The following is an 8599-nucleotide window of genomic DNA, read 5'->3' as shown; positions in this document are numbered from 1 at the left end:
TCGGCCCCCTCGGCCCCGCGCCTCGGCCCCTTCCCCTCTGCTGTCTCCTCAGTGCCTCAGCGCACATCGCGCCCCGGCTCCGCGCCGGCCTAGGCGGGCTGGCGGCTCTGTCTTCCCTCAGCATCTCCAACAGCCCTTTCATCTCACGCCATCTTCTCCGGGCGGTTTCTGCTCTGGAGCGTGCTAATCCCAGCGCTCCCCTTGCTCTCACCCCTTGTCCCCGAGATTACGGTTTGTTATGACTTAAATCTGTTAAACCCGGGGAGGGGAGCTCCCGGACCGCCTGACGACTCCGCAGCCTGGCGGGGCCCTCCGAAGTCTGACGGGCCCTGGAGCCGGCCGGCTGGCAAGGTCCGTACTAATAAAGTCAGACGTTTGACCTAAATAAGGTGTGGTTGTTCAGAACCACCTTGGCTGAACGGTGGCATGCCGGTGCAGTTATTTCTTTTGAACTTTATAGACTTCTCTTAACTGGCTGCATAAGGGAGTTGAGAAACCGTCTACCAGATGCTGATCTTCTAAGTACTCACAGGAGATGTGAGATTGCCTACCGCTGATACTTCTCATTACATCTTGGGCTGTATTATAATTATTTCTTAATCTTTGCTTATAAATCATTGGGATTTTAAAGCAAAGCCGGGAGTGCTACTTATTAATAAGTTTGACAGGGACTGACCTTTTTTTTTTTCTTCAAATCTAAAGATTTATCTTCTCACTAGCTATTATAGATTTCATGTATTTGGACTACAATTTTCCAAATCAAACAGCAATCTCAGACTATTTTCTTTGCTAGGTGTACTCGAAATAATCTAATGATTTTCAAGCCTAAGATGGTTGTCATGCAACATTAAAATATTCCATTAACCTTTTTGTCTTTTTTAGACACTCAGGTGCTCTCATGATTGATCCAACAATTTTAACATAGCCGAGATACTTGGCTTTATGTAGGGGGCCTGCTTCCTGCTATCCTTAAGAAAAGTCAGCTACTTGGAGTAACATTCTCAAAGTTTGTTGGTTCTCCTCCTGTGCGTATGATCAGTAGTAACTTTTTTCAGATCATGTATCTCCAAAGACTTGTGGCAGACAGCTTGGGACAACTTCAGGAGAAGCACTCTAATTATATGATGTGCCAGAATGTTTGCAGATTCTAGGGCTTAGACTGAAAGCCCTTTTGCATAAGGATTATTTCTCACTTCATGTTGTCCAGCATCTACTAAGACCCCAATTTGATTCAAAGCTTCTAGTTATTTTAAGTAACCAGAATAACTTCCATTAATATAAGTAATGAAATAGTAACAAACTCCCTTTGGTCCATTAGAAAAAAATCGTAATGAATATTCAGTAATCAACAGCAATACTCAGTAACTTAGGATGCGAGTCCACATACTACTTGCTCTTTGTTCAAAAAAGAATGACCCACAACCTAAAACGTAACATTTACTGATGCAGCCTAATGGTGGTGATGAGCCCATAAGAAATAAAAGATCTTCTGAACTGAAGGCAAAATAATTCAAAAGGTCTGAGACTTTTGAAATACATTGAGACTAATGGAAAAACTATCAGCAAAGATGTTACTACAGATAGGTTCTTGTTAATATTTCTTTTAAAGAAGACAACAATATGACTGCAGTGCTATAAACCTTTTGTAATTTGATACTACAAAGATGTGATTACGCCCATGATTAACTTCAGGCAAAATCATCTCCTTAGCTTACAATCTAAGTTAAGTCCTGTAGTTCTAATACTTAACACTTGTTCTGCAAAAATTTTAAAAAAAATTATTTGACAGTGGCTCTTAAAAGTAATTGTACCTTTAGACTTGTTTCCATGCTTCTGGCATCTGGTGAGGTTACTATGGCTCTCACTCCTTCATGAGAATAAATAATTTTTCCAGTCTCTCACCTGTAAAGCCTGGGCGAATTTCTCAGGGGTTTGGCATTTCTCTCAGTTTGAAATCTTCAGGGTATCTGTATAGAGTAAAACCAAGAAATGGCGTAATTTGTAAACAAGAAAGTTGTACTGGAAATGCAGACCATTTTTCAGGAAAATTCTACAAAACTATTACTGAAGTATTTCAGGGATGTTCTTTAATGTGAACAGAGATGGCCTGAAGAAACGTATTATGGAAACATCACTTTCGACACACAGCTGACTGAAATTTTAGAACATGTGTCTCAGTCTAAACCTCTGTCTCTTCTCTAATGTGTGCACATACCATTTTTCTTTTTTTGTTTGTATTCTCTATTTCCTTGTGAGAAAAAAAATCAAATGGAAAAGGCTTGGGTATTATAGGCAATATTTGCATGAGCCAGACATAATTTGGTTGCCTAAAAATGCCAAGATGATGACCGAACATGTTTCATTATCTGAGAAATAGCACTATTGCAGTAGTGAAAGTCGCATCTATCTAAACTCATTTCACATCAGTCCAAAGCAAGATCATTTATTTAAGGATCTTTGGCATAATATGACACAGTAAGAGGTCTGTACCTTAACACTGCAATGTGAACATGAATATTTAATCTTATCAGTCCTTGTCATACCACATTATTAATACATTCATTGGCAATTATTTTCACAAAGGCCATTGCTCTGTTGAGGTTTTGATACTTTTCCAAATGAAGCAGATTGTTTTTAGAGGTCACAAGGTGTTTTTACAGTGACCCACTTACAGGTTTTGATGTCTAAATCAAAAACTTCAGAAAAACAAACCCAAAAAGCTTTAGCACCAGTACCTGGAAGAACTAGAAGATAAGAAAACATCAATGGAAAAGAAAAACATTGGCAATAAGGACAGTAATGCTCATAAAACATTTATTTTCTAAGCATGCTAGTTCTTTGTATTCTATTGAGTTCAACCGACTTAAAGTTCAGTTTGAATGAAGTTCTGAATCAGTCCATGGAACTGTAAGCCAAATACAGTTGTACTGTAACGCCAACACAAAGCCTTTGGTGACCCAACAGCATTAAGACTAACTGTATGACTTCAAAGTACTTTTGCTTCCAGATGGAACTGTACAATGGTGGTACTTGAGCTACAGAAAGTAAACTTGGAAGAAAATGTCAAGCAATATCTTTGTCAGCACAAAGTGGGTGTAGACAGATGTTCTTATTTGCTGTATTCCCTCTTTCATTTGAAATGGAATGATCAAAATTTCTAAAATTTTTTAAGTAGTCTGTATTAAAACAAATACAAAATTTCATTTATTGACTTCATAGAGATGTAGCCTCACTGAGCTTTCCTGTCTCCCTTTTTGTGGAAGGACTTGTAGCCACTACATTATGGACCTTAACTGACCACAGAGCAATTCCATACTTTGAGTATCTTTGCCTCAGTCTTGTATTTTACTCTCAGATAAATTGAAAAGAAAACCCCAACCTGAAATTTTAGAGATGAAAAGAACCTTTAGTGAGATAAAGAAATGCCTCTCTCAATCTGATTTATATGCTTTATTGAATTATAATCAATGCATATGGAAAATAGTCTTACTGTGTAGAAGTGTATATATGCACGTGCATAATGTGGCGTGTCCCTGCATGATGTACCATATTGTATTTTTTTCAGCTCATGTGACTTATGCTATGAATAAATAAAGAAACAAGACAGTTAGCTTGAAAGGTAGATGCTATGTAGCATACATGGTGATAGTTTACACACCGTTCTCCCAAACCCAGTACTGCACAGCACGCAGGAATCATACTCGTTTCTTCTACTCTGAGAAGTACCTTATATATTATTACATAGGGTTGATTTAAACTGCTGTTCTTCATTAAAAATGTAATTTTAAAAGTAAGCACAAGTCAACTCAGGAATCTGAAGCGTCTGTGAATGGTGGTTCAGGCTGCAGCTCATTTGAAAAGGCGCATTTGCTCAATGAAGGGGCAGTACGTGGAGGCATAAAGGGGAGTTTCCAACCACTGCCTATGTCTAAGTAAGTCCAATAGGTGGACTGAGGGGGGAGGGGGTGTGTTCTGATAAGTGAAAAGGATTTCAAAATCCTTCTGCTTGGGGGTTTTTGGAGGTTTGTTTGGTTTTTTTTTTATTTTTGGTGAGGCATAAACATTTTGTAGCTTGGACAATTTTCAAATTGGACAATTTCCAAATGTTTCAAATAGTTTCAAGCAAAGATAATCTTTTAACATCCTTCCGGGGGAGGAGTTGGTAACATTTTCAAGATTAATTTAATGTACCTTCTACTAAAATTTCTGTTACAATTAAACAAAAATTTCTTCTAAAATTACTATTCCAAATATCTAAATACATACTTCAGAGTAATGTAGAGAATTTTAATTAAATTATAGAAAACTTCATTAAACTCAACAGGGACAAATGCAAACTCCTGCACCTGGAAAGGAATAACCTCTTGCAATGGTAACCACTGGGGACCACCTGCTTGGGGAGCAGCTCTGCAGAAAAAGGACCTGGGGATCTTGGTAGACATGGATGGGCAGCGTGCCCTGGCAGCAAAGGCAGCCCAGTAGCATGGTGGACAGTATGAACAGGAGCACAGGACCTGGTGCTGATCAAGGGCAGTCGTTATCCCCCATCACTCAGCACTCATTAGACCACATCTAGAATACTGCATCCAGTTTTAGGAACCCCAGTACAAGAAAAACCCTGATCAACTGGGGCAAGGTCAGCACTCCCAGACCACCAGGATGGTCAGGGGCGGCCAGGGGAAGAGGGAAGACTCGTTCAGCCTGGAGAAGATACGATTTCAGGGGGATCGAACAGCAACCTTCCCATACTTATCAGGGGCTACTGAGAAAATGGAGGCAGGCTCTTCACAGTGGTGTGTGGTGGAAGGGCAAGGGACAATGAGTGTAAATGGAAACAAGACGTTCTGAGTGGGTACAAGCAAAAGCTTTTCAACCATGAGGACAGTCAAGCAGTCCCCATCCTTGGAAGGCTTCATGACCAGACTGGATAAAGCCCCAGGAGATTTGATCTGACCTCATGGCAGACCCTGCAGGAGGTTGGATTAGATTGCCTCCTGAGATCCTTTCCAATTTGAATTATTCTATGAATCTATGATTCAAAAATATAACAAATAATATAAAACTGAAAAATCAGATCATACCAAATGTATATCTCTTTGAAACTTTCTTTACACAACCGTGTTAAAAATTTCAATCAGTTCCAAGCTGCTTGAGTCAGATAAACTGGACTTAGCAAATGGTTCTTTGACACAAAATGTTTCGTCAATAATGGGTCATGAGTCACAGAGGTTCATATGGGAAACTATGTTTGTTGATATAATCCCTAAGAAATTAATGTAATTTCTTATTTCCTGCTATGCTCATTGATTAATTGGTCCATTACTATCAGGTTAATGAACAGAGTGAAAAAAGCTATGCAATCCAGAGCTGGAATTTCAGAGGTGCAGCAGAGAAAGAAAATCAAATGCAGAAAAATGACAAAACAGTGCCTTAACTAGGAACATTTTCTCATGAATATGACAATAGAAAATTGGATAACTGATAAGTAACAGATGCCTGAAAGCTGTATTTTTCCCTTGAATTACATCCAATGTTCTTGCTGCCATTGGAAGAAGAGATGCAGTTGTTTGATGGGAATAGGAAAGCCTTGCATTTTTATGCTGGTCCACAGAAAATCAAATCTGATTCTCTCTTCCAAAAGAGTATGACACCCATTCCCTTTATCCACAGCACTTACTATTACAGCACATTCATTGTTTCCTTTCATTGCAAGCAGGTGATAAACATTACGCTCATTACATTTTAGTGAAGGTAGCAGAAAAGTCCGAAGGGATGTTAGGGATAATTAGAGGTATCATCATAGTACTGAAATTGGGAAAGTTGAAAAAACATGATGAGCCTTTTCAATTTCAGCAATGAAATCTTAGGCAGGAAAAACTTCCCTGTAACTCCCAAATGCATTGCTGATCAGGCAATGCAATAAAATACCTTCTCATTAAAATTAAAAGCTTTGAATAATGGCGGCAGTACTGAACCTGACAATATATGCCCTGTGGAAAAGTTAGCAGTTACTCATGTAAAAATCCAATCTTCTTTTGATGTCTTGGTATGCTGCTAGCTGAAATGAATTCTAAGTTCACTTGCACGTGGTATCAAATCAAGGGCAAACACTGTTTACTTTCTTTCACAACTCACTGAGCAGGCGAGCAAAGATAAATGACAAATGAAGAGGAAAATGGTAAACGTGCAACTAGTGTTTTATTTTAGTTCGTTTGAACTGATTAATGCAAGAAATAATTATCTAGAGCTGGGACTTTTGGACTTGGCGAGCACGTGGCATATGACCACATACATGGTTTTCTATTCATAATTCCTTCGTGCTGGAATGTTAGTGCTGGCACACAGGTACTGTGTAAGTCAGTGATATAATAAGTAAAAAAATGCCAAGTTCAAAGCAATGCTTGCCTATTCCCTGCATGCTTCCGCATGTTATCTTGATGGGAGAAAAAAGGCAGAGAGGAGTGAAGAGGAATGCTATGGTTAGCAAACGTGTCCCTTTTAACTGATCACCTTGGTCATTCATTTTCTCCACATCCCGTGGATGATGTCTGAGGATTATTATATATGGAGGAAACTCAAGATGACCATCCAAATCTTAGCTGGGCAAACTTTTCTGTAGTTCTTAAATGCTTTGTATTGCCACTTAAGTAGAAGGTTAAAAAAAGATATTCTTCACATGTCAAAGGCAGGTGTATTTAATCAAGTATATTCTGAGTTTGGACTCGCTCAGAGTCAAAGTACCAGAAGGAGAAGCGGCAGCAGAACAGAGAACAATGGACAAAGTGCCACCAGATTGCTCTCCGGGTTGGGATGAAGAATGAGGAATCAGGACTGACCGTTTAAGAAATAGCTTCTTTGACTCCTAACAGTCTGCAAACCCCAACTTTAGGTGCAGGTTCAGGTTTTCTCTTACACTATTATCATTAATCACAGACACACGTTCATTTTAACATACTTGGTATCTGAGATATGCAACCCAAATGAGGGTTTGGACCATGTTGACAGGAGTTTGACTTACTAAATTTAGGTTTTACCTTCAAACTTTCATATTCTCTCGATGCACTCCCTTACCTCTCACAATAAACTAGCACGAGATACCTGTGGTGGTCAAACTTTTTTCTCACATATGCCATGGGGTAAGTGCCTGTAAACTTCAGTAACAGCCATGCCACTCAGCTCTGGCAAGCTGCAGTTACTGCCCACCCACTGATAAGCAGTGACTGTTGTTTGCAAACTTTGGCTCCCTGCGTCTCCTGCATCACCAGCACCCAGCCAGCCCTCCGCAGATGCTCCAGTCCTCTGGAGCTTCTCTGGACACATCCCAGAGGGGAGGGGCAGGAGCACAAACTGTAAGCACATGCTGCAGAGCTGCTGGGACACCAGCATGGGCTGCCTGGCTCTCCCACTGCTGAACAGCCGCTGCTGCAGAGCTGCTCCACCAGACCCTTCAGAGGCGTGACTGCAGCCTAATGAGGGGCTGGAGTTAGCAAAGGGGTTTTGTCAGCAGAGCGCAGTAAGTCAAATACCATTTTCCGTGGGATTTATGTAATCCAAGAGATGTAATGATACAGGCCCATCCTGAAGAATATCCAGCTATTAGACAAATGAGTGAGTGATGAGCTGTGAGTTCAGGAATACCTGCTTTACAAGTAGTACCTGCCTTTCCGCATTAGTGGACTCAGGTAATGCTGCAAGGCTCTAAATTGCATTGCCAGTGATACTGTCACTGCTCAACTTACAAAACATGCAAAATTCCTATTTTTTTCCATATTTTCACACTTTACATGTTACTGTCTTGAGATTCCAATAATTGACCTTGATGCAGCTCTTGCAAGGAAGGTGTATGTTCTGGAAGACAAAACGTTTCTTAATTAATTTATTAGTTTTTCATTGTGCCTTCATTCTTCAGAGCAAGCAAACAGGAATTGTCCATGCAATGGTTCCAGCACAGGCTGGGAGCAAAGCCCCTTAGAACAGCTCATCTCCATCCTTCAGACAAACCCCAGTAGTAATGGACTTACAGATCTCCACTTCTGCACTAACATTTTGCCATTTGGTGAGACTGTGATTAAAGAAACAGTTCTCTTTTTTTCCTGTTTTAGTAGATTTCTCCGTTGTTCAAAGCCATTGCTGAACCAGGGTGGCTTGGGAGTCTTTTTGTCCTTCCTTGTTCATACTAATCAGATAAAAACAAAGAGCGCTCTTTAGAGCTATCCACTTGGATCAGAAAGAAATGCATATTGAAGTAGAGTGAAATAGATTGTCAAGCAAATAACTGGTCTGCTGCCTACAAAACGCAACTCCAGTTGCTCCAGGCATTGCTCCCAGCACCATTTTTAACAAACAAAGCCCCTTCTTCACAGGCATTGTGTAGAAGAGCTTAATTAGTCTTTCTGCTTTCCATTCTTCACCAGCAGGTGCATGAACACACACAGAACAACAAGTTAAGATGAATGCAACTGTTCCACCACCTTGACCAGAAGACTTCCAGGCCAACAAGGTTTGGAAAATGGAACCTAAATCTACAGTTGGCTCTTGCCTGTGGTGGAAAGTGGGTGAGAAAGGCAAACAACAAACAACTCTTACTGAAACAACCCTG

This window comes from Egretta garzetta, unplaced genomic scaffold (assembly GCF_000687185.1).
Source record: "Egretta garzetta isolate BGI_Z169 unplaced genomic scaffold, ASM68718v1 scaffold53, whole genome shotgun sequence".
NCBI lineage: Eukaryota > Metazoa > Chordata > Aves > Pelecaniformes > Ardeidae > Egretta > Egretta garzetta.
The sequence above is the reverse complement of the archived record's forward strand: the minus strand, read 5'-3'. Positions refer to the sequence as shown.